Source organism: Vulpes vulpes, chromosome 10, assembly GCF_048418805.1.
Source record: "Vulpes vulpes isolate BD-2025 chromosome 10, VulVul3, whole genome shotgun sequence".
NCBI lineage: Eukaryota > Metazoa > Chordata > Mammalia > Carnivora > Canidae > Vulpes > Vulpes vulpes.
Window position 1 is genome coordinate 35,583,906 of NC_132789.1, and position 26,117 is coordinate 35,610,022.

General features: G+C 47.9%; 1 protein-coding gene across 26 annotated transcripts in view; it reads right to left on the minus strand.

Annotated features, from left to right (window-relative positions):
- Window positions 1-26,117, minus strand: part of SGMS1 (sphingomyelin synthase 1) — a 245,826-nt gene that overhangs the window by 47,234 nt on the left and 172,475 nt on the right. Inside the window, exon 1 of one of the 26 annotated variants that reach the window (XM_072723576.1) lies at window positions 16,210-16,369. The exons of 23 other annotated variants lie outside the window; for them this stretch is intronic. The gene's annotated coding sequence lies outside the window, so the exon portion shown is untranslated. Of the gene's footprint in view, window positions 1-13,805; window positions 13,943-16,209; window positions 16,370-26,117 lie in introns of those variants that run through there. 2 more of the 26 variants (XM_072723567.1, XM_072723574.1) reach the window with 2 other exon arrangements.

Genomic DNA, 26,117 nt, shown 5'->3' on the forward strand with positions numbered 1-26,117 from the left:
TCTGCTGGCAAGGGGCTGCAGCTCTGGCTTCGGGCCAAGGGAGAGTGCCACCAGGGGCAGCACGGAGCCCACCAATGCACTGCCCTGCACCTGGAACGAGCCAGAAAGGCTGTGGGAGACATCCTCCAACAGAGATCCTGCGCCCAAGCAATACAAGGAGGCCTCGTAATTGCAAGAACCAGGACCTCTCTGCGTTCTCAACCCCGGGATGATACTCCTTCCACCTTATCTGTTGGATTCTCAGGTGCATCTAGTGACCCCACAATCAGTGACCTGGCCAGGGCTGGTTCTGGGGAATCACACTCCACAAATCAGAGCTACCCTGTGATCTCACCTAAACAAGGCAACCACTTCAACATGGATTCTTGCCTCACACAACAATTTAATAAGCTTTATTCTCTGGCTACTTTAACTCAATGCAACAAAATCAGACCCTTGCAAATGATGAACCCAAATCAGTGATGACAGTTGAACTGTAAAAACATTGCGTAACATCAACCTACGTTGTAAAATTAGTAAGCAAAAGGCATGATGAAAAAAATTAGAAGCTCTGAACAAGCACCATTAAGGCTGTTGTTCATATGTGGTGAAATACATTCTTTTCAAAAAAACACTTCTGGGTACAGCTGACACACAAGGTGACACCAGTTTCAGGGGTGGGACACAGCAGTTCGACATCTCTTCGCATCACGCTGCGCTCGCAAGTGTGGCTCCCACGTGTCACCACGTGGCACAATTACAGTACTAGAGACCCCACGTCCTATGCTGAGCCTTCCCTGCCCATGACGGGTTCGCTCCGTAACTAGAGGTCTGCACCTCCCACCCCCCTCACCCATTTCATCCATCCCTCCCCCACCCACAACCACCAGTTTTCTCTCTGATGAAAGACATTCTTGACTCGAGAATACATACATCAAACATACATCACCTTGCTGTGTTACAGAGAAGTAAATTCACACGGGTCATATGTAAAGTGTTCCCTCAAGTTCACGTGCATTTCTGAAGTCTCTAACACGAACCCAAACAGGACGTGGGTGTATGAACCACAGCAGTAGGCAAACAACCATAAAAACACCAGCTCAAATACTTCGTAAGTCAGGACACTGGGCAAAACGTTTTTCATCTGTCACAGAGGGCAAGTACAAAGAACTCTTAAATCAGTTAAAGAAAAGATTTTAAACACAAATCACAAGTATGCCCATCACACACACACACACACACACACACACACACACAGCCAACCAACAAATGCGGAGGAAGAAAGAAGTCAACCTCACCAATTAAAAACAACTGAGCTACTCAGTCGCCAAAAATAAAGAAGAACCATAATTTTTAAAACCCCAGCAACTCCACATTCTGTCAATCGCACCTCTGAAGTGTATCCCGCATCCACTCACATCTCCTTCCTCCCGTGCGACCACACTTCCAGTGAGTTTCTGCCTTGACCTCCTGCGCTTACCACCCACTCAAACTCCAGCTGCATTCTCCACAAGGCAGATGAGAACTTCTTAAGGTATGCGACGCCCGTCTCTGAGGTCCTGCAGTGCTTCCCACCACTCTGAGAATAAAACCCACACTTTGTCATCATGTGGCTTACGAGACCCTTCTTGCCTGTGTGCGGCCACGTGTCACCCCCGCACACTTCCGTGAGGCGAGTCTGCTTCTTGCTCCTGACTGCCTCAGGGCCTTTGAACATGCCTCACTGCTACCCGGGACACTTTTTCACTCAACTTCCAGGCCTCCACTCCTATGTCATCTCTTCAGGCGAGCCTCCTGTGACCATCTGCTCACCTACACCGTCCCACTTAGTGAGTGTCCTAGCCAGAATGGAGGCTCCAGGAAGAAAGGCCCTTTGTTGTGTCTTTCCACTCCTGTGTCCCCAGGAGCCAGCACAGTGCTCAGTACGCAGCAGACACTCAGTATAAATCTCTGTTCCACGAATGAAAAAAACAAATCCTGAATGAGGAAGGCAGTTGGAAGTATCCAAACTCTAAGAGTGTAGGTCTCAAATGCAAATTCCTCACAGTGTGACAATAAACAGATTATGCTCTTTAAAACTCATTTTTCCCACCTATAAAAAGAGAATAGATCCATAAAATACATCATAGAAACTCATTAAAAATAAGTAATCTCTTAAAAAGAAATATAGCTGGGATTTTCAAATGGGAAAATACTTACCCTTTAACCACACCATTCCTTCCTTACAGACTCAATTCCAGTAGGAGAAGAAAACGACGTTGAGCCCTGCTGGCTTCAGAACTGCCATTCTTTTTTTTTTTCTTTAGGTTTTATTAATCCACAAGAGATACACACACAGAAAGAGAGGGGGGAGGGCAGAGGGAGAAGCAGGCTCCCTGCAGGGAGCCCGACGTGGGACTCGATCCCGGGACTCCAGGATCACGCCCTGGGCTGAAGGGAGATGCTTAACCACTGAGCCACCCGGGCTGCCCCAGAACTGCCGTTCTTAAACATGCAAAAGGAACTGGCCATCCCCAGTGATGTGTGAAAAGGAGGTTTGGAGAGGTTTCTTCTTTGCCATAGAGAAAGTAGAGGGAAAATCCAGAGTCAAGGCCACAATACAGAAACCAAAAGTATTCAAAGAAATTTTGCAATTTATTCATAGTGAATTTAAAAAAAAAAAAAAAAGGAACTTTTTTTCCTCCAAGTTATAAACACAGTCATTTTCCACCTAAAATTAAGCTGTTTATATTTTTCAAAGTTACCAGAATCCTCCTCGGCAGCACATGATCAGGTCTGTAAGAGTATCGCGGTAGGAGATACGATATCGTTGTGAGAAACAGGAGACCTTACAGATGTTTCCCAACAACTTCAGAAAGTACGAGAACTTCTAGATCCTTTACAGATGGATCTGCAGCCCGGCGGAGACCCTGGCTGGAGCATCACCAGAGAACACAGGCACCCCTAAGCAACACGGGGTCAGGCCAGCACGTCCCTAAGTATTCCACGCCTGAGAGAGCTTGGCCACTAGAACAGACGTGCGGGTGTTGGCCCTGGAGTTGGGATTTTTTTTTAATGCCCAGATTACGGAATGCTCTTTTTTCTCTTCCTGAGACTCTGTATGCTTAACACATAATCCGTTTGAGGAAACGTCAGCTTCACATACAATGAGAACATCATGTTATCATAACCTGAAAAGGTGGCCGGGCTCATTAAAAGCATTTCACCGTCTCGTCAAATGGTCTAAAGATGTAAACTGTGAGACCAAACAATTTAACTTCCAAATGTCACAGGTTATTTCAGTACAGAAGAGAAACAAGGAGCAAGGCAAAAACAGATTTAATTTGTAAAAGAACAAAACACCAGTCATGAAGATCAAACCTGGAAACTGACCAAGAACGGCAATTATATACTTCATTTGGGGGAAAAGACTCTCTCAATTAGGAGGGTATTCAGCAACTGAGAATGCCAAAAATGGCTTTCCAAATGATTTCTGAGAACCAGAAGCATACCGTAAAATGACAGCGGCAGTCCCATATCTGGATCGTGCTCTACGCCTACGTTAGAGGAGTCAAGCTACACACATAACGAAAAGATCCTTGTTCTAAAATAAGTGCGGCTTGCATAGATCTCGGGTACATTCTAGAGACACCCTGTTCATTACAGGAACTTGTTGATCAGCATTCAGAGAGCAGATTACCAACGCGCTCTGGCAGGGCGACAGGCACATCACAGTCTTCGCTGAAGACACAAGCTCAAATTCATCTTCTATTTATAATCCTAATGAGCTTTTCTTTTTGGTATAAACAGAGCCAGCGCTAAAGAGCTAAGGACTGGAAATCATACATATCTATAAAAGCCAAATCGCTTCATCAAAATAAAACCAAATCTTTATTAAAGCACATACCAAGCATTAAACATCATCCTGGGCATTTGTTAAGCCACAAGGACATTCACCATGGCTCCTGCCTAACTGGGTTATTTAGTATGTCCAAAATCCAAATTCCCATTCCTCTCCAAACCTGCTTCTCTTGCATGCTTTCTTCCATTTCGTGCACTGCAATTCCAGCTTGCCATTTGCCCGGGCAGTCTCCCCTCCCATGCAAACCATTAGAGCCAAGCAATCCCATCAGGCATAAGACCCATAATACTCAAAGACATACCTGTGTACTAATCAGAAACTTTTATTCGGAAGCCCCCCATACATACTTGCATGAAAATATGCAGTTTGACTGAAAATGTTCGGTGGACTAGCAGAACATCTAGCATAACAGTGTCCTAGTAAATGCTTGTTGAAGGAGTATGTGGAGCTAGCCATCACCACCAGCATCTAGCACGTCAGCACTTACTCGTAGTCCTGAGGTTCCCACCTGATGGCTACTATTCACCACTAAGGAACATCAATCAAACCAGGACCCACAAGAATAGCAGGATCATGCAGTGAACTTGGAGTAACCTTATTATTCCCAAAGTGGTAAATAAAGATTTTTGTTTCTAAAGCTCATCACTGTACTGAGCAACCATTCTCGGGGCACGGTGTATCCCCAACAGTGAAAAATGATGTGTGTAGGGTAGCCCGGGGAACGTCCGTGACAGGGTAAAAGGAACCAAACGTACCAAAGGCGTGGAACAGGAGATAAATAAGAGGAATGTATGTAAGATTCAACACAAGCAAAAATAATTGAATAGAAACTTGTTAAGACCATCATAATCTTTATGTAAGGCAATGGGACATGATTTACCAAAATCTACAACTCTATGGATCAGAAATTCCATTTCTAAGAATCTGGCTTACAGGCATATTAATGAGTCGAGATGTTGATTCAAGAACATTCACTGCAGCCCTGTTTACAGAGCAGAACTGCCTAAATATCCTTCATTGGGTCTGGATAAATAAATGTGGTATTTCCTCACAACCCAATACCATGCAGTCGTCTGAAGGAATGGGGCGGATCTGTAGATACCAACATGTCTGTGATGCAGAAATATGTATTATTTTCATTGTAAGATGCCTGTATTTGGGGGGCATCTGGGGGACTCAGTTGGTTGAACGTCCAACTCCTGATCTCAGCTCAGGTCTTGATCTCAGGGTCGTGAGTTCAAGGCCCACTCTGGGCTCCACGCTGGGCATGGAACCTACTTGAAATTAAATAAAGTAAGTAAACAAATAAATAAATAAATTGAAATGCATGCATTTTGCTGCATGTATGTACTTATGTGTGTATAGGCATAAAAAGTCTACAGGTAGGGCAGTCCGGGTGGCTCAGCATTTTAGCGCTGCCTTCAGCCCAGGACGTGATCCTGGAGTCCTGGGATTGGGTCCCATGTCGGGCTCCCTGCATGGAGCCTGCTTCTCCCTCTGCCTCTCTCTCTCTCTGTCTCTCTGTGTCTCTCATGAATGAATGAATGAATGACTAAAAAAAAAAAAAAAAAAAGTCTACAGGTATGCACCATACAGAGGCTTCTCCCTCTGCCTGTGTCTCTGCCTAAGAATAAATAAATAAATAAATAATCTTAAAAAAAATATATTATCAATGCCTATCTGGAAACACTGGCCCAAGTCAGGTAGGAACTGGGCTTCGCCTTCCCTGACAGCCACCTCTCCCTGGGGCTTTGGACTGCCTACATCTTTGGAAATCCATCCAGCCGGGCTGGCAGCAGCAGCTCTGGTCAGAATGAAAGATAAACAGAGCAGCCCTCAGCCCCAGCCACCTGCAGGCTCTGCTAACCCATCCCAGAGCTGAGCCGCACGACAGCAGAAGACAGACTTTCTTCTCTTTTTAAATTCTCACATACCCCTGAGGTTAAAACTACTAGATTATTAGATTATATTAGATGTACATGTATATAGCTTTTATATTACGTAACATCTACATGGTGTAAGCTTGGGGATTAAAAGCTGAGATTATATTTAATTGATGTTTGACCTGTGGGCCTCAGGTGACACCTGTCCATCTCTGGGAAGAGTCGCCATGTACAACAAGAAACTGACCAGCTGAACCAGCACCGTTAACGAGCGATGCTACACCGCGATAAATCATCTTGGAAAGCGTTCAAGCATATGGAAAAATATAAGTGATATTCTATATCGCCAATTTTAAGCAAGCTTCTATGCAGTCTATATGTGGCTTAATCGTGGTTTTGTGATATTTGTATCACAGATAGATATACATGGCCAGAAAATGAGAGTTTAGGTCTACACACCAAATGGATGTCGCTTACCCCTGGTGACTTAACACTTCTACTTTCCTTCTTACAGCTCAACATTTACTATCATGGATACTTAATACTTTTCTAATAAACAAAAGGCTATAAACATAAGTAGCTGTTTTAAAGGTGGGTGCCCTCCTCCAGTACACACACACACACACACACACATACACACACTCCATCTCCCACCTGACCCTCACCAAAAGTCCCCCAACACACCCCCTTGTCTCCTGTTATCAAGAGCACCTGAGAGGAGACCCAGCAAGCATACAGATCTAACTTACAGGTCCTCTCAAAACCAGCCCCCGAATTCGTTCTGGTCTCACCAAACTCCCTAGGGTTGTCATTCTGGGCTTCATCCTTAGGAGCTACCAGTTTTATCACATGGCCATGGGCATCACATGCCAGTGAGAAGCGCACCACCGTATACTAGCTGATGCGGTATCAGCACGTAGCAACCGTTTTCTGTACTTCTGTGGAACCCCTAACACATGTAAGTCCAAATAACAAAGATCAAGGTCTTTAGAAGCAGGTTATGGACTTCAGCAGGAGTTACACACAACGTACAATGGATTCCTACCAAGGAAGGAAGGACCTGCTTTTATTTAAACAAACAAACAAACAAACAAACAAACAAAACGCTTAAATCTTTTATTTGCAGGTACTTTGTAGGCCATAAAATTAGCTGATCCTCTCGGCAAAAATTCTGGGTAAGTCTGTTGTACCCCTATTTTACTTATAAGGACATGGAGGCTCAGAAAATGATTTTCAGGTTAGATCTTTGTACTACAGTTTTAATTCTATTATATCAAGGGAATTATTCAGAATTTCTCACTGAATTATCTGAGATAAAAAGATAAAATGATTCACTTCTTGCTTTTGTTAAAAAGACTTCCGTTGCAATTCTATTTTATCAAGATTTTAAAAATTTATACAGGATTTTCTTTCAAACTTGTATTCTCCACTTTGGCCTCAAGTTTTAAAACAATCCTGTTATTTCAAAACATGTTTTTTACAAACCATCAATCTTTTCATAAAGTAAGACTAAAGGATGGTTTTCTTCTTGTATCATTTGAATTAAATGGTACAAGCACCATGTGCGGAACTGTGCCAACTATATGGAGAAAAGTCTGAGAGCACCGAGAGAGAGAGAGAGAGAAACACAGTATTTGTCACTTGGAGACAAAGGATATAGAAATTACTTGGAAAAAAAAAAAAAACAAACCACGATGTCTTTATAATGAATAGTTTCCACTTTCCTTTTTTTTTAAAAATTTCATTTCTTTATTCATGAGAGAGAGAGAGAGAGAGAGAGGCAGAGACACAGGCAGAGGGAGAAGCAGGCTCCACGCAGGAAGCCCGATGTGGGACTCGAGCCAGGGTGTCCAGGATCGCGCCCTGGGCCAAAGGCAGGTGCTAAACCGCTGAGCCACCGGGGCTGCCCTGTTTTCCACTTTCCTACATAAAAATGTACATAAGTTTGACTTGGACATGAAGGATGTTATTTTAAAATTGCCTTAAATATAAAATTCTCCTATAACTGCTTCATATGCACACACGAAACAAAAATATATATAATTTTATATTATTAACATGCATTGCTTTTTTTCTCAACAGGCACAGACACTCTTCTGTTACTACAGAGACTGTGCAACATTTGGTCAGGGCTGCTCTCCTGCACACACACTTGAACACGAGGCAGCCCCTGGCCTGGTGCTTCCAGTGGGCTCTGGAACATCCAGGAATGGGTTCAAATTCTCCCTCCTTCCATTACTAATGATGCCTTCCATCTGTGTGAACATTCAAGCTTGTTTTTTCATCTCTAAAATGCGAATAAAATCTCAGGTGGCTACAAAGAAACTGTTTTTGCCTTTTTGCTTTGAAACAATTTCAAAGTTAGGGAAAAGCTGCAGTAAGGCTGAGGCGTACCCTTTGCCTAGCTTCCTCTCCGTTAATAATTTAGATGGCCACAGGCCGGTCCTAACACCCGGGGACTAACACTGCTGTTATCATTAACCAAGAAACAGACTCATTTGCATTTCCCCTGTGTCCCGCCAGTGTCCACTCTCTGTCCCCACCACCACCTGGCTGGCCCATCTCCTCGATCTCCCCTTGTGCTTCCAGGCCTTGACACCACAGTCAGCAGGAGTTACTCTGCAGAGCATCTCTCAGTCTGGGTTTCTCAGGTGTTTTCTCAAGATCAGCGAGAGGCTCTGCATTTTTGCAAGAGCCCCTCAGAAGTGATGTTGGATCCTACTCGGGGCATCGTACGACCGGGCATGCGATGCCCCTGTCTTTTTACTAGTGATGCTAAGGGCTGGTGACCTTGGAGAAGTCCTCCACAGATGGCACCTACTACTATGGCAAAGTTTGGGCCAAGAACACGAGTTCTGGAACCAGGCAGATGTGCGTTCTCATGCCCATTCCACCCACTCCTGCCATGTGACCGTGGGCAAATGTGTTCACTCCCCTACCTTCCTTGGGTGTGCAACAAAGACAAAACCTCCTGGGACATTGTCAGGAGGCCACCATAACATTGTGAAGACAACAAAAGGACAAGATTTAGGGAAAGCACTCAGTGCCTGGAGGTCTTGAATGTTCCATCAATCAAACACTATTATTACTTTGTAAGGAAGTTACTATTTTTCTGCAAAAGCAGCGCTGTGACCTAAGGAAGTCTGAGATCCGAGGGAAAAGATGCATTTGGGGCACTGTGGAGGGAGGCTGGAGGGCTGTGAGGAGGTGGGTGCAGAGCCAGCCACTCCCCTGCCCTCGGAGAACCCACGTCGCTGGTGGTCCCTGCTGTGGAGGGCACGGGGTGGGGGTGGGGGCTGGCCCACATCGTGCCCCTGGTAAGATCACCACGCCCCTGCTGGGATCCCCTGCAGGAGTTGCTGGCTGAGGCCCAGGACAGCTAGGTTGTTTTCTTGTCCAGCTGCCTCTGCTGACCCACACCTGTCCCTCAGTGAAGGGGGTCGCTCAGGACGTCTACAGGTGGGAGTTAAAACATATGAGAAAACGATCGCTCCTCTCAAAAGACAAATCTAACCCCAAAGGAATCAGAAAATCAAGGAAACTTAGAACTAACCCTGAGTGGTCTGGATACATGAGCCAGAGCTTTATAAACACTTCTGCATCAGAGTGTACAAAGGATCGTAAAACCAATCACTGCACCACGGCCTCTGGATTTGACCTCAGCTCTGGAAAGCCTCATACAACCTACAGACACGACAGGACCAAAAAATACACTCGTGCTGCAAGGCAGACTCGACTCTGTCCCGCGGCTTAGCTGCTAATTCCCAAAGTACCAGAGTAGTGCCTGTGTTCTCTGAGCAAGCCCGTCTCACTGACACTAGTGCTCTGGTGCCCAGGCCAGGACACGGACCAGAGGCCCTGCTGACCCTTATGTGACTTTTCAGAGCACCGCATGTTCAGAGGGCAGCTTAAGTCACAAACGGCGCAGGAACAGGAATCCAAGGCCACAGGTGCCTAGGTGGCTCAGTCGGTTGAGCGCCTGACTCTTGCTGTCAGCTCAGGCCACGATCTCCAGCCCCCGTCGGGCTCCACACCAGGCAAGGAGCCTGCTCTGCCCACCACCCCCACTGCCTGCACACGCTCTCAAAAACAAATGAAAATTAAAAAAATTCCAAGGTCCCTTCTTAGCACGTTTCTGCTCCGCGTGTGAGAGGGAAGGTCTGTGACTTGCCTTCTCACGTCCTGTTCCCGCCTCCCGGCAAGGAGGGAGGTGAGGACGGCCAACACTACTCAGCGTGTACCAGGACCTCGGCTTTTCACAGACAGGCTCACTGAAAGCAAAGCAATCCTGTGAAAACGAGTAAGAATCCCTACGGAGAGGTGAGGACCAAGGCCCCAGGAGCGGGCTGGGCACACGAGGCCACACGCCGGGGTGGGCTTCCAACAGCTCCAAGCCTGTGCGCCCCACACTACACGCAGGGGTGTGCACCTCCCAGGGAGGATGCCTCCCCTTCACATCATGGAGTGAGGCCGACAGAAGATTCCAAGATGCTTTTTCCGCTCCTTGAAGTGTGTGGCACTGTTGCCATGAGCCTTGTTATCACCGACAGATTCTTCTCCCCTCTTTCCCCACCACCTCGGGGGCATACTCATGGTCAGCAGCACTGGGGTCAGCAGCCCCAACCTGGGATGCCCTTGCCTCATCTGCTCCTTGCCCAGGTTGGTGCGGCCACCACCCTCCCACCCTCGCTGCGTGGCTGGGAGTCGAGAGCAGACTTCCCATCCGGAGCCCAAGCCGTGCACAGTCTTACCTCTGGCCCCAAGCACTCGAGCTCCACCTGCCACGCAGACCACTCCTGGGCCCACGTCCCATGTGCCACAGTGGGCGGCGTCACGTCGTCAGGGCACCACGCAGGGCGTCCCACACACCTGCGTTCCTCAGCCTCGGAGGCAAAGGCACACGAAGGTGATGGCTTCTTCCAGAGAGCCCCCCACCCCTCCGCTCCCCCAGGCCTGGGTTCCCAGCTCCAAGGAGCTGCTGCAGGAAGCAGAGACACGAGGTACGTGTGTCTGTGTGAACATCTCCACCTCACACCACGTCCTCCTTCACCAGGGCTTTCCCTGCTCGTCCCAGAAGAACGTGTCCTCCTTGGGAGTGACTCAGACACAGAACGCATCAGGGTGGGCAGGCGGGCGGACAAGCCTCTCCAGCCCCATCCTTCAGGTAGGCTGTGCCAACCGTTTGAGGAGCCTCCTTCAGGACTTAGGGGAAAAAAAGCAAATCTAACTGTCACAGGGAAAAAGCGAGGGGGGAGACCCATACGTATCGCATCACACCGTGTGCGTAAAGGACACGGAAGGAGACACACATAAAACATTGCTGGACGCTTCAAGACAGGCAAGGAACTGAGCCCGGGGAGCAGATCAGGGGTGACAGGGACCTACACCTGTCCCTCAGCATCCCCTCTTCCACTTCAAGGTGGACCCACGTCAGTGTGTCATCTACTCGAGACATTGGGTATTTAAGTTAAATAGTAAAACAGAGACAATGTGCTTCTCACAAGCCCAGACCCCAGCACAGCGCAGGGACTCATGCTGAGACAGAACCAATGAAACTCTAACTAGGGTAACGGAACAGGAGTTGGTGCCTCAGTGGCACCGGCTGCATGAAATCACCCACGGACATGACAGCAGCAGCACCGAGAAAGGGGACCGCGATCCCCTCTTACGGAGGATGCTATCAACCCAGAGGGAAGAGTTTAGACTCATCTGGCAACTGGCAGAGACGGCCACTACCATCCCCAACAGCCGCTCCCAGGACGCCCGTGGGTGGAGGGTAGTGGAGGGTAGACACAGCCCCCCACGGGCTGGCGCGTGGGCCTGACGGACTCCACACCAAGGCGGGCGATGCTCTAGTTCATGATTTCCTTACAACTTCATGTAAACTGCATTTTGTCCCAGACTACAGTCATGGCTACCTTCACGCAAGACCATCCCCTTGCCCGAATCTTGAAGAAATGATGTGTTGACGGCATCACTTCATGCCCCTTGACCCGCCCACTGCTGTCTGGGGGGATTCAAGCACCTTAACTTGAGAATCACACTCTGAGTCTCTAAAAGTCTACAAACTGGGGTCACGCGGCAACGGAGGCCAGGCTGTGGGTGCCGAGACCTCACTGACGGGCCCTGCAGGTGCCTCCCGCCCCCTTACCTACCCCCCACACACGGCCACTACCAGACTCCCCAAATAAAAGCCCTCCGGAGCCCCCGCTGGCTCATTTACAGAGCGGCTCGGGTGCAGCCCTTCCCCGCACACGCCTGCTGAACTCAGTCCAGGGGAGCCCAAAACACAAAATCTCCAACAAGCCCTGTATCTCATCAGACTTTGAATGAACCTTTTTGTTTCACGAACAAAACTGCTTCTAAGCACTTTCTCAATTATTAGACCGTGCCAAGTGCATACTGGCCAATGTACTAATTGCAGATCTGTTTTATTTATGTGTTAAAACCAGAACCTCGGTTTGCTGACATTTGGCTAACCAACCATTTTGACTAATTTAATGTTTGAACTAGCGCGGCCTATCAAGTAACATGTGCCATAGTCCACGTTCCCCCGGATTTTAGCTGGCTCTCTCTCAGTTTTTTTCAAAGCAACTTCATATTGAAAAATTAGGTTAACCTATTTTCTGTAACAAATTCCTTGACTCATAAACCACTGTTAAAATTCCTGCACTGAAATTATGTTCAATTCTTCCTGAAATAGTTGGTACTTAGTATGTGTAATGCCCCTAAGGCAAATGCATACACCACGTTTTATGAAACACGTGTCGCAGGAAAGACACTCCACCCAGAAACCAGTTTTAACTGATGAGATAAAAGAAAAAGTGTCTTTGCGAGAAACAAAATACACAAATTACGAGATTACTACCATAAAAGTTTCTTGAATAAAGCACAGACTCTGAGGAATCATTTTACCCCCTTAGGGAATTTCGGCCAATAGAACATTCATGTCTAGACATTTTAAAAGGAACTGGGAAATCTGATGTTTGCACCAAGTTCCTATGGGGGTAGTAGGATGCCCAAACAATTTCCCTACCAGATCGAAGATCTCCAGCTCCCAGGAAACATTTCAGACACTTTAGGCTCAAAAGAATTATACTGTCACGAACGAAAGTGTACGAAGGTAAGAATAGCAGTGGTCACAGTCAGGGTTTGGTCTAGCAGTGGAGACAGCTCCTGGAGGTGGCACCTAGGTCACTCAGTCCATGAAGTGTCCGCCTTCGGCTCAGGTCAGGATCTCAGGGTCTTGGGATGCTGGGATTGAGGTCTATGTCAGGCTCCCTGCTCAGCTCCCGTTCCCTCTGCCCCTCCCCACTGCTCATACTCTCTCAAATAAATAAAATCTTTAACACCCCCCCCCAAAAAAAAAAACAAAAAGGGAGAGGTCAGAAGGGAAACCAATGTCATGGGGGTGAGATATTGATGTCAGGAATCAGCTCCGGAAAGGGTGTGCGGGCTGCCCTGCCCCTGCTGTGGAACAGAAGGATGTCAGTGAGGACACAGTCTTCCCCAAACATCTTCAGGGTCTTGCCCACAGTGCTGTGAATTTCCCAAACATCTGTCACAGCAGCATTGAAGTATAAAGAAGGTACGCTCCAGCTTCACAACAGATTCCAAAGCAACTCAAAACCCGTTGAAACAGGAAGGCTTCCAGGCTAGGAAACTCAAGAACTGAAGTCAAGTCACTGAGGACCCCTCCCCATCCTTTGGTTTCTCTTTGAACTGACCCGGGCAGAGTTCAACACCTCTCCTCACTCTGTGCTGCCCTGGGGCCTGATAAGACAAACCATATGGGAATGTTTCAAAACCAGGAAACACTGCACAAAAGAGATTGTCAGAGTGCTCAAAGCATGGCAAATCTAGAAACGACTCAGCTGTCATGTCAACAGCTTTCCGTCCGGGGAACTACAGAAATAAAACAAGATCTAGCCACACGCCCCGGGAGCGGCTTGTTACTCTAGGCCACGGCTTCTCTAGGAGTTTGATAAATTACGCAAATCACTGTGACTTCGATTTGGATCTACTTCCCATAAACACAACATCATAAAGGAAAGGCCTAGCCTTCCACCTAACCCCACAAACCAGGGAGGCCGCAGGCATACCTCCAGTTTCTCCTAGTAACCGGACTGTGACCTTCACACCACCAAGACTGTCCGCCTCAAGGTCCCAGACGACCAGCCCATCGAGCACTGCGCAAAGGGCAAGGCTGTCAGAAGGTGCACCTTTAAAACACCAGCAGGGCACAGTCCAAGAGTTATTTCGGGAACAAGAGAAAGAAAAGTCAACAGACAAAAAGTAAATAATTGAGTAACAAACAGGAGAACAAAGTGTTGGAGCAACATGATACGCTGCCTGGGATTCCTTTAAAATACCGCCCACCCCGCCCCGGAACCACAATCACAGAGAGTTGACAGTCATTAAGGCTGGGTGATAAGGATCGGAGTTCATTTTACTTGTCAGTCTATGTTCTTAAAAACGGTTTTTAAAAACTGCTTCAATAAAATGTTTTTAAGCTCTGACTTAGTACGGACCCCATCTGTTCTGAAAATAATACACAGACATATACAAAAACAGAAAGCAGCCAGAAAAAAGAAGAAAAACAAATGCACCCACAAATTTATGTGGGCTGGTGGGATGAAACCAAAGGGTAAGTAAGCGGATGCCACGTGCCACCAGCACAGCGCCACCGTGCATAGCTCACAGATCTGTCCGGCAAGCCTCACACATTCCTCACGGTTACTAGAGCCGCCATTCCGTGATTTCACTTACCCTTCTAGGGTGGGGAATATGATGATTTAACACACTGAGACATAGCGAAACCAGCAGCTCTTTAATAACCTGTCCCTACGCACATTCCCTGAACAAAGTGCAACCTGCCCCTGGCTGTGCACCCAAGTGTCACCCACCTGTCACTCTACCACTGGGTGGGGGCCTCTGTCCACTAGCTCTTTGCTCAGAAAATGAGGACATAAACCCGGTTTCTTTGCCCAAAGAGGTCAGGTCTAGTCCACAATGGAAGAGCAAGGCAAAGGGTCAGACGCTAACAGGCAAGACTGCCTCACACCAGGGTGATTACAGGAACCAGAGGAAGCCCAAACTACCGCTTGCCGCTGACCGGGAAGATGCACACACACGCTAAAGCTTCACTCCATGTGCTCTACTTCTTCCCTTGCCTCATCTTTCCTTTCCAGCACTGCAGGAAGAGGACAGTCAGGAACATCTGAGAAACTCCACAGCGGCAGGTAGGGAGGCAGGTTAAGCAAGGAGACTCTGTTCTTGAAACTCCATTTGACAGAGGTACTGAGTTCTGAGGCCAACTACTTGTGTGGGCCAACTACATACCGGCAACCTTTCGCAACAGCCGTCCCTCAACAATAAAACAACATTCTCTTGGCAAAATGTTGTGTCAGTATGCACAGCCAAGACACAGCTAACAGGAATGTTGGCTGGGAAGTACAGCTTCAGAAGATCTTACAGGTGAGGGCAGCCCGGGTGGCTCAGTGGTTTAGTGCTGCCTTTGGCTCAGGGTGTGATCCTGGAGACCCAGGATCGAGTCCCACGTCGGGCTCCCTGCATGGAGCCTGCTTCTCCCTCTGCCTCTACTTCTCTGTCTCTCATGAATAAATAAAATCTTAGAAAAAAAAAAAGGGTCTCACAGATGAGTTGATAAAGGTCCAACCCCCAAACTAGGGGGATTCTTTTGATCTAATGTCCTCAGAACACTGTTTACTTCATCCTCCAGGAGCAAGAAACTGAGGATCTGAGAGTTCAGACTCAACCTTTGTCACCTGAGTCATACATCCTATCTCTCTATATGGACACTGGGAAAGCAGGGGAAAACGGCCACATCAGCCAATCCTCAGGCTGAAGAGGAAAATCAGCTACATTCCCTTCTCGTTATCTTTCCTCTCTGAGCTTTTCAGAGAAGCTTTTCCTTTAAAAAAAATTACATTCAATTAGCCAACATATAGAATATCATTAGTTTCAGATGTGGAGTACAGTAATTCATCAGCCTCATATAACGCCCAGTGCTCACAACAGGTGCCCTCCTTCATGGTCATCACCTCATTATCCCAGACCCCCACCCACCTCCCCTCCAGTGACCCTGTTTGTTTCCTAGAATGAAGAGTGTCTCATGGTTTCTCTCCAACTCTGATGTCTTCCTATTCAGTTTTCCCTCCTTCCCCCATAAGCCTCTGTGCTGTTTCTTATGTTCCACATATAAGTGATAATTGTCTTTCTTATTTCACTTGACATGATACCCTCTACTTCCATCCATGTCGACGGAAACAGAAAAATTCCATCCTTTTTGATGGCTGAGTAATATTTCATTGTATATACATAGCACAGAAGAGAAGCTTTTCTTAAAAACTGGCCAGTCCCTACCTTATGGATGATGCGAATCTTACAATGTTTCCCGTTTGGCTTTGGCCACCTGTAGCGCCTGAGCTAAACGTGCAAGCCACATCTGCAACCGGACTGAGCCTAGACATCCAGTGCTGGTACCTGAAGAGTCTGAGTGCTCGCCTCGTGAATCCTACGATCAAACGTCCGTCACAGGCCACCTGAATTCCTACTTCCAGGAAGATGAGTCAGGAGCAGCAAACAGGTGACAGCACAGTGCCAGTTCTCCCGACACTTCAGATGATGGTCTGTACCACAGTTTATGACTCATGACAGGGCAGAAATTGTCCAGACCTGATCAAGAATCACATCTGCCAGCAAACTCCTGTTGCCGTTGGGTTATCCATTAACTTTCAAATTGTGGGTTTTCTCAGAAGGTGTGGTCTTTAGAAAGGTCTGAGCAAATTCTGGTGCCAGGAATTATGAAACAGACATCAAAGTAAATCCGAGGTTATATGAAATAAATACACAATAGGAAAAAACCTCAATTCTCTAGCGCTGCCTGTGTATCTTGCCTTACGTCGAGTCTAACGTATCTCAAGGGCAGGAAAGCCAATCAAGCTTGACCCCAACTTTGAGGCTCTCAGAGCCAGCTCTGTCTTGTTCTAGGCTTTTGCTTCTCCTTCAACACTGAAGAGGTTAAAGTAATAACCGGTATGAAGCTTTCCTAACTAAAAAGAACAGTAACCAAACTTAACAACTAGCTCTTAAAGTCACGTGAGGAGCCAAATGAACAAGCTAATGTACTAGCTAATGACCCTTTATGAACTAATGATCATATGCACAGCAGTGTTGTCATCTGTGTGGACTCCCTTCAGGTTTTATGAACAGGGAGTGCTCTGCCAAAGCACCTGCGCCTGCCACAAGGGCTGGTTCACGCCTGGCCATGGAACTTCTTCCTCTGGTAGAGAGACACGGGAGGCATCAGGCCCCGCCGGGGGCTGCTGCATCCGCACCCTGCTCCCCCCAGCCACCTTTTTGTGGTCACATCCTAAATGACACCTTTGTGAGGGACAGCTAGGTCCAGGACGTGGAGTGTTGGCAATTTCAGGATGGGATTCACAGTAAAAACCATGTTGAACAAGTTGCTGGGATTGGCCCCCGGAGACTCGCCATTGCTGGTTCCCTTCCAGGGAGCAGGTGTAGTGTGCCGCCTCCCCACCCCCCACCCCCGGGCTCCAGGCAGTGTGTGGTGGTTGAGCGCCACTCCCCGCCAGCGGCAGCGGCTACCACAGGGCCAGATGACGCTGCTCCCGCCAGTCAACCCGCAATGCTTACCAAGACTCAGTGATACCTGCCTCCAAACCTGTTCACGAAGGTCGTGCTGGTTTCTGTTATCACCTAATCCAACTCAATACTGATAACGGAATTTGAGTCTGGAAACAAACTGTGCTGTTGTTTCTATAAAAAATAAACATAGCTAGAACAGACTGCTGCCCAATGAGGTGTGATCCAGGCCACACTTAATATTCTGAGGGAAATGGGTGGCTTAAAATGCCGATGGGTTCAGTACTGGGCAGCCTGGGACAGTCTGCTGTGCTGGCACTATGAGTGTGCTTCTCTGGGGGGGACCCAACACAGTGCACCAGTCAAAGGACCTGCGTCCAGAGAAATGGTCCCGACGCCATGTGAAAGACTGGCCACTTCTGAACACTGATGTTTCCAAGTTTAACAAAATGTTTATGGTGGGCATCTGTCATTTTTACCACTTCCACTCTCCACTGATTAATCATGCAACTCCAGGTGCCACCTGTACTCGTCAAGACTCTCTAAGAAACCACACCGGGGTCCAGACCCTTGTATTTTCCTCTTTCCTTGATGAAGATCTGGAACAAAAACGAGAGGTGGACAGTTTGCCCTGATGAAATCTCAGCCCCCTTTCAGTGGCCGGTGACCTCTGGAGTCTGTCTCCCTTCTGAAGCTGCGCAGAGCAGGGACCCAGTGCCCCGCGTCTGGTGGCCAAGGTTAAACACCGCCTCTTCTCTTTTCTCTGCATTTACAACCCAAACTGACTCATAGGCTGAACTCGGAGTGGAGCAAAGCGAGGCAGAGGTCAATTCGCACTACAAGGTGTGTTTCCCTTCCCCAGGACACTGTGCTTTCAGAAGATCCATCTCCACTCACCCACCTGTAAGCAGTGGCAGCTCAAGAGTAGACAGGGAGTAAAAAAACTTCAGTACCATCTAAGGGGTAATATGGGAACCAGACACTAAAGGGAAAGGTTAGTCTCATGGCAAGCGGGTTACAAAGAACTGGATTCATTTTTTAAAGATTTTATTTATTTATTCACAAGAGACAGAGAGAGGCAGAGACACAGGCAGAGGGAGAAGCAGGCTCCATGCAGGAAGCCCGATGCGGGACTCAATCCTGGGACCCCAGGATCAGGACCTGAGCCAAAGGCAGACATTCAACCACTGAGCCACCCAAGTGTCCTGAAAGAGCTGGATTTAGACTCTGATTTTGGGAAAGTTGACCTTTCTAAGCCAGTCTCCTTATATACAAACCCTAAGGATACCACCCGGTACTTCTTAGGATTGAACGAGATAAAGGGTTGCAAAGCACTTAATACGGTGCAGGCACATAGCAGGTGCTCAATAAATCATGGCTGCCCCCACACCCAAGATGACAGTGAACCCAAAATGGCATTTTTTTTTTACACTTTCCCTCTCGATTTGAGAACTCCTCAAATATCAGAGCCTCAAAACGTGAACATCAGCGGCCTGATTCATGTTATCACGTTTACTCAAGATTAATGTGCACGAAGATCAAGGGCAACGAACAGCCTGTGGGTTTATTCCGCGTGTGGCCATGCTCCAGCACATCCTGCAGTGCATGTTGCCACCTGAGATCTCGGGGCGGCTGCAGGGCTGAGAGCTGAGTGGTCCCGTGCAAACAGCAGGCACTTGCCCTGCTGCACGGGCGGCACACCAGCCGCAGCCCCCGGGAGCCCCACGCGGCGTCTGCTTCCATGGCCCCGCCCACTGTGAAAGAAGGCTCTTGAACCCTGGATCGTGTGCATGCCCAGGAAAGCAAGGTGGACGTGCCGGAGGGAGCTGGAGGCGGGTCAGGCTGGCCGGTCTGGCTGCACACCGCGGACCCCGGCTCCGTCCCCTCCCAAGACAGAAAACTCTGGTTCGCAAGCGGGGAGAGGCGCCGCGAGGCCAGCCGTGCTGGTGGGCCTCTCTGTGCCGGCGCCAGAGTTACGTTTTCTGGATAAACACCAACGCCAGCTCACGGCCCTGAGGACACTGCCATCCCCGCTTGCCACGTGTGAGATGCCATGCAGCCGTCCCTGTAGCACCCTTCAGGTTCCAGAGGCATTCTCTCCCACAAGGAGATGCTTTCTCCTCCTCGGGTGTTAAGTCCTGATTCACAGAGACGCCGTCCCCAACAGAGGGGGCGTGGGGCCTGCGGAGGGGCGGAGGGGCGGTGGTGGCAGGCGGTGACCTGGCTCCCTCTGCTCGCTGCCAGCCCTGACTGGGGAGTGCCGTCTGGGACACACATTTCCAGGCCCTACGCACCAAAGCGTCCCGCCCGGGACTGGGGCTTTGATGTGCTGGCACGCACCTGACCAGGCAACAGCACACGGCATGCGCTTTCTCGTTAATAAAAGCCACAGTTACTCTCCCTCAGCTTCTTACCAGGTCTTTGGAAACAGTAAGTTATTTACCTGCAATGACAATCACACATAAAAACACATGTACTTCAAATGGAAACCCCAAACACAGATCCTGTACAGTTGGATCCCTAACAGTTCCACAGGCGCCAGGAGCACGCATCTCAAATACTAGAAGGAACTGGCAGGCATGAGATATTGAATTAGATACAGACATGGAATTATCCCCTAGATTTTTAAGTTATCAGCTTTTAGGTCAAAAGAGTTTATGCAAGCTAAAAAAATTGTAATATTAAGTTTTAGAATTTTTAAATCACTTCAACACTACAGAGTTGCTCGGCCCAGGTGCACGCCTTCCCTACGTGATACGAAGCTGCCGCTCACCGCCCAGAACAGGTTTGGGGTGTCCTGACTCAGAAGAGTCTGGTATCACTTCTTAAAGCTGAGGTTCTGGTAAGCTCTTGCTACACTTTGGCAGTGTCTCCTGTGCAACTGGCACGTATTCAGCTCTCGACTGAACTGAGCCAAGAATCTCCATTACCATCAAGTCACCACATGAAGAAATTAATCAAGCTGAAGATCATCCAACAGATCTTTCGATATGTTGAGTATTACTGAGGAGCTCGGCCTCATGACCGAATACACATGCATGTGTGTGTGCGCATGTGCACGCATGTGTGTTCCTGAGTATGTATAAGTAAACGTGTGCACATATATCCACACTACACACGTGCACACATGTAGACGTGTACGGGCACACACGGCTGCACATATGTACTGTGCATATATATACATGCAGGTGTGTACACGCACCCATTTTCCCTCCTCCTCCACCGCAGAGACTAACCACTTCTGCGGTAATACACGTTATCATCATTCAAGACAGTAATGAGCCTTAACATAATGAACAATTCCAGCCAGGAGTTTTACATGGGCCAAACTGTTCAAAAGAGTAAGAAGAGATATATAACCCGAGGACATCAAATTTGTCAACGTGACAGGCTAGACGAAATGTCCAGACAAGGCAAACCTGTAGAGAGAAAGTATCCGTGGCGGCCCAGGGCTGCACACAGGAATGGGAAGTAGCTGTGAAGGGCACGGGAGAGCTCGGACTGACGCCAATGTTCTAAAACTGGGTGATGGTGCTGGCCGCACAACCCCATAAATTTATTAACAATCTCTGAAGGGCACGCTTAGAAGAGGTGAATTTGTGGTATGTAGGGCGCATCCTAGTAAAATATTTAAGTAACGGGCTGACCACTTGGACTTAGCATTTTGACTGGGACTGGAAAGCAACTAATAAGGAGGTCTTCCAATCCTGAGTTTGGAGAAGGTTCATCCCGGGATCTTATAATGGCCCAAATTTCAAAAGAGGTCACTAAATCACAGCACTTTCCTCTAGTACAACATACACGGTGATGCTAAGTGATGGAGGGAGAACGGGGCCACAACAGAAACGTCTGTCACCGCAGGCCGTACAATGACAGGATCATGGCACTGTCATCCCGACAGTCCTGTAGTCCATGTTCAACAGTCCATTGAAAATATGTTAGATTATGTATGACACATGCAGAAATTTGCATAGGACACACGGAGCGGAAAGTGCCAAGTGGAAGAGTGCACGTAGTGGGCCGTGTAAGAACACGTGTGAATTACCCGTGTATGTGGGACGGGCCTGCGTGCGTACTTGGAAAGATAAATACCAGACTGCTCACCGTGTTTTCCCTCTGGAAGGGGACCTGGCAGGGGAGAGGGGGGTTTTCCCAACAACGTTAAATTAGGGATTTGGAAGAATGGGCACCAAAGTGCTCAGAACGGTTGCCATGCTAGATGGAATTTTTATGGTCATGTTTTTCCTGTTTTTTTCTTATTGGAGAAGAAGGTCAGTATGGGCCTAGATTCAAATCCAGGCCTGCTGCTTACCTGCCGTAAGGACTTGGGCAAATTTCTCAGCGTCTGAGAACAGGAGGCCAACAGCACCTACACAAACCACAGCTGGTGAGGACGAGCGAAGTGTCACAGCAGGCAGCGGGGATGGAGTCCCGCACCCAGCAAGTGCTCCCCGCCAGTGCTCAGCGGCAGGCACACCAATGCCTCATCCCCAGGAAGCAGCTTTATTTTTGTGCACAAAAAAGAAAGTTATGAAACCAGAGTCAGGGACGTTCTGTTCCATTACCTCCAGTAGGTTCAGTATCAGGAAGTGAGGTATCTGCACCCACTGGAGTCTGGACAGCGGTCAGAGCCCGTCTCACGACCGATGCTGATGTAACCAAGCTCCCCGTGGGACCTGAGGGTACCTGGCCGGGAGGCTCCCCAGCGCCCTGGCTCAAGATGTTGTGACCGCCACCTACAGCGGCCGCCACCACTGCAACCGTGTGCGATGGCAGTAATTAGCTCGTGTGACCAGGCCGCAGCAAGGGAGGCCCGAATCGCAGCTGCTTCGTATAAACACTTAGGCCGAATAATTGACCTCAGTGGGACTCGGGGCCTTGTTGTGAGGCAGACAACAGAAACCAGGGTCAATTATGCGCCTCTGGAGCCGGCAGCGGGGAAGACCGTGAACAGTCATGCTCTAGAAACACAGCAAACCTCCGCCTGCCTGCAAATCACGGGGCCCTACGTGAGCCCCCTTTCCCGTACCTCTTGCGTAGGAGGTGCTTTCGAGGTCGGCACCTTCACGCCCTTTCCGAGGCAGCCTGTCGACCTGCACCGGGCCGGCAGCGCTGCTGTTAAGGGAAGGACCCCTCCACTTGCTGAGCGAGCACAATGGACCCCAATTCTTGCCTTTCTCTCACCCCTGAGGTAGGTATTTTAATCTCCGCCTTTACAAAGGAAGAACAGGGGGCTTGGAGAGACTATCTTCCTTTCTCGGGGACACCTGGGAGTGGCAGCGCGGAAAATCAAAGACAGAGACGTCTGTCTGTCTGCAAAGCCGCGGTCTTCCCACCCAGCTGCTGTGGCAAGGGCTTCACACCGACTCCAGCTGCAGAACATCCCTCAAAAAAGCCTGTACGCCCCCCCCCAATTTTATACCACCCAACCAAACGCACCACACAAGCTCCCGAGACCTCCCTGAAGTATATGCTTTCTGCAACGGCCGCGGCTGATTTTAGCAGCAGCTTTTTCACTGGCTTTGTTTCTCCAAGGCTGACCAGTTCCCAACTGGGCACCACAGTCTCGCCTACAGACCCATCCGCGTCCCCACTGGACAAAGTGCAGACACACCTGCTTTCAGAAACTCAGTTTTCCACGTAGATTCCATTTGTCTCAGTCATCTGTCCTCCAGTATGAAATGTCAGAGGTGGATGCAAAAATGATTTGTCAGCCTTTATTTGGTCAACCTGATTTGTAAGCTACAGTCAAGGATGGAAGGTGGATGGGGACACAACAGAACTAACACACCCAAGAAATTGTTCGTGAGCTCCCACTGACAAAGCTAGACAGGCCTTTTCATTTTTTCTTAAGTTTTATTTATTTCTTTGAGAGTGAGAAAGCACAGCAGCAGGGGAGGGGAAGGGCAGAGGGAGAGGGAGAGAAGCAGGCTGCCCCCACTGGGCAGGGAGCCCAATGCGGGACTCGATCCCAGGACCCTGGGATCAAGCCCCAGCAGAAGGCAAACGTATCACCCACTGAGCCCCCGGGGTGCCCCATACAGACCTTTTTATTTTTTTATTTTATTTTTTTAAATTTTATTGGAGAAGCATGTTTTAGGGAAATGGATGGAGCTTTAATTTCCTAATTAGTTCATATTTCTTTGGATGGTTTTTACTTCTTTTTTTTTTTTAAATTTTTATTTTATTTATGATAGGCACATAGTGAGAGAGAGAGAGAGGCAGAGACACAGGCAGAGGGAGAAGCAGGCTCCATGCACCGGGAGCCCGACGTGGGACTCGATCCCGAGTCTCCAGGATCGCGCCCTGGGCCAAAGGCAGGCGCCAAACCACTGCGCCACCCAGGGATCCCCAGACCTTTTTAAACATCCGTTTAATCGTTCATGTTCATTTCCATACATTGTTTAGAGAAGAAAACTGACATCAGGAGATGAACCACCAGGGATCTGCCTGAGCAAAGCTAACTAATGACCTCATTCATCAATACCTTCATGATCCTGTACTGAAATGGGTGCTTCATAAGCACTGGGATCGTTCAAACCAATAGTTGGTTTGCTCACGTTCTGACGGCCAACTATTTTTGTGTTGAATGCCACTGAACAGGGCTCCCAGATGTCAGAGCTTAGCATTAGCTTTCTCAAAAATTAACCTGTTTTACCAGTGCAGGCTTTTGTTTCAGCAAATTCAAATGAACAGAATCAACTGCATTCATAAAACTATGGAGAATAAACGAAGCCTTAAGACATCTCAGCTCAAGTCAAATGGCTTGAGTAAGAGGCCATGAGCCTACCAGAAATGAAGATGCCACTGGTATTTTCAAGGAGCCACACCATGTGTCAACCAAGAAAGTATCGTACCATCATACTGACTGACCCTCACTGGACTCCGTGAGAAAGCTTTTCATGTGTCTGAATAAGGTAAGTATATAAATACAGATTACTTGAATTGTCAGGAAATCCTTAAACTCTTCCCTGGAGATATTTAAATAAATGAAGAACTAGCAAAATATCTAGCTTGGACTTAGGCTGAGTCACAGTTTACAGAGTATGTGACAAGCTTTCATACAGTCCATTTCTCTTAACCGGAATCTTACATTTTAAATGTTCAAAGGAGAAGCTTGTTACCTGAAGAAATCTGGAGAGAAATCCGTCTTTCACACATTCATTATTCTGAAATTAGATTTTTTACAATACTGTCTTCCCAACAGTCTCATGACAAGGGAACAGACCCGGTGGTAACACAAAGAGTGTCACCCAAACACCACAGGCCCCAGTGCATGGTCTTCTTCCTCAATATCCTACACAGTGTTATCACGAGATGAACAGGGTGGTTAAGGACAGGACACAGAAGTCTCCAGACTCCAGGGCTGTAGCATGAGGCAGGTGCACATCATGCTGATGAAAGCACTCTAACGTGAACCTTTCTGTGAGTTCTCTATTCCTGCTCATCCTCCCTGCACTGCGTCCTGCCCTTGTCTCCATCGATTCACTCGACATCGTATCTCACTTAGGTATCGCTGTAGGTGCTGTGGACTCAGACGTGAAGAGGGCCTGCCACTTCCGGCTACCAGGAATGATGTCCGCAAGTGGCAACATTTGGATGTTTGTAGACATGGCTGTTCACAAGCTCACCTGCGCTTCAGAGGGCCCCCATAAGTTGCTGAGGGTCAAAGCAAGTACAGAGTGGGAGGGACACCAGCTCCATCACTCTTTCAGGGTCGTCTTGTTGTTAAGTAAGATGCTACAGGGTCTCAGGGCTGTGGGACATACTGAGATCTATGGGAATAATCATTTGTCCCAAACTACAACTACTCAGCCGTAAAAACAATAGAAAGCCTGGCAAAGTTTTCTCAACCCACATGCTTTTTTAAATTTCTTTTTAAAAAGAACATGTTTAAAAATCTTTACACCAGAACAAAAATAATGTTGGGCACCTGGGTGACTCAATGTTTGAGTGCCTTTGGATCAGGTCATGATCCCGAGGTCCTGGGATCCAGTCCTGCATCAGGCTCCTCGCTTAGCGGGGAATCTGCTTCTTCCTCTGCCTTTCCACCCTGCTCGTGTTTTCTCCTTCAAATAAATAAATAAAATTTTTACAAAATAAAATAAAAAACTAAAAACAGTATTTTTAATGAATGCTTTCAGAAGAGAGTGGGAAAATACATTTGCAACACGTGAAATACAACTAAGTTTTCTAATTTAAATGAGCTCATATAAGCAGATATGAGAAAGATAAGAATCCTACAGGAAAGAAAAGGAGGGAAACGAAGCCAAAGGGGGAAGAGAACACAAAGCCACATGCAGGAGCATGCAACTGATCGAAAGAAATTCAACAGGCTAAGGAACCTATGAGAAGATCCTAAACCTGTAGTTAAAGATAAACAAGTAAAAACAAAGAGATAACATTTCTAACTTACCAGATTGGCAAAAATGCCAAAGCCTGGTGATGGGACGGTGCTGGCAGGGGCGTGGGAAAAGAAAATCAATGCGTGTGACCTCTGTGGAGTGCAATTTGGTAATGTCTGTTAAAGTTTATAATGCATTTATCAGCTGAACCAGCAATCTCACCGTTAGGGATTTAACCTACAGATACACTGGTGAGATGATTATTTGCGAAAAGGCCGACTGTAGCAACTCCCAACAGTAACCACAACTCTTCCCTGCAAACACCTGGCAATTACTAAAACAGCCTGAGATAAGGCACAGGTGAAATTAATTACCATCCCTTACCGCACATCCGTATCACGGAACTGTGTATGCATCATATTAAAGAATAAGGAAGAT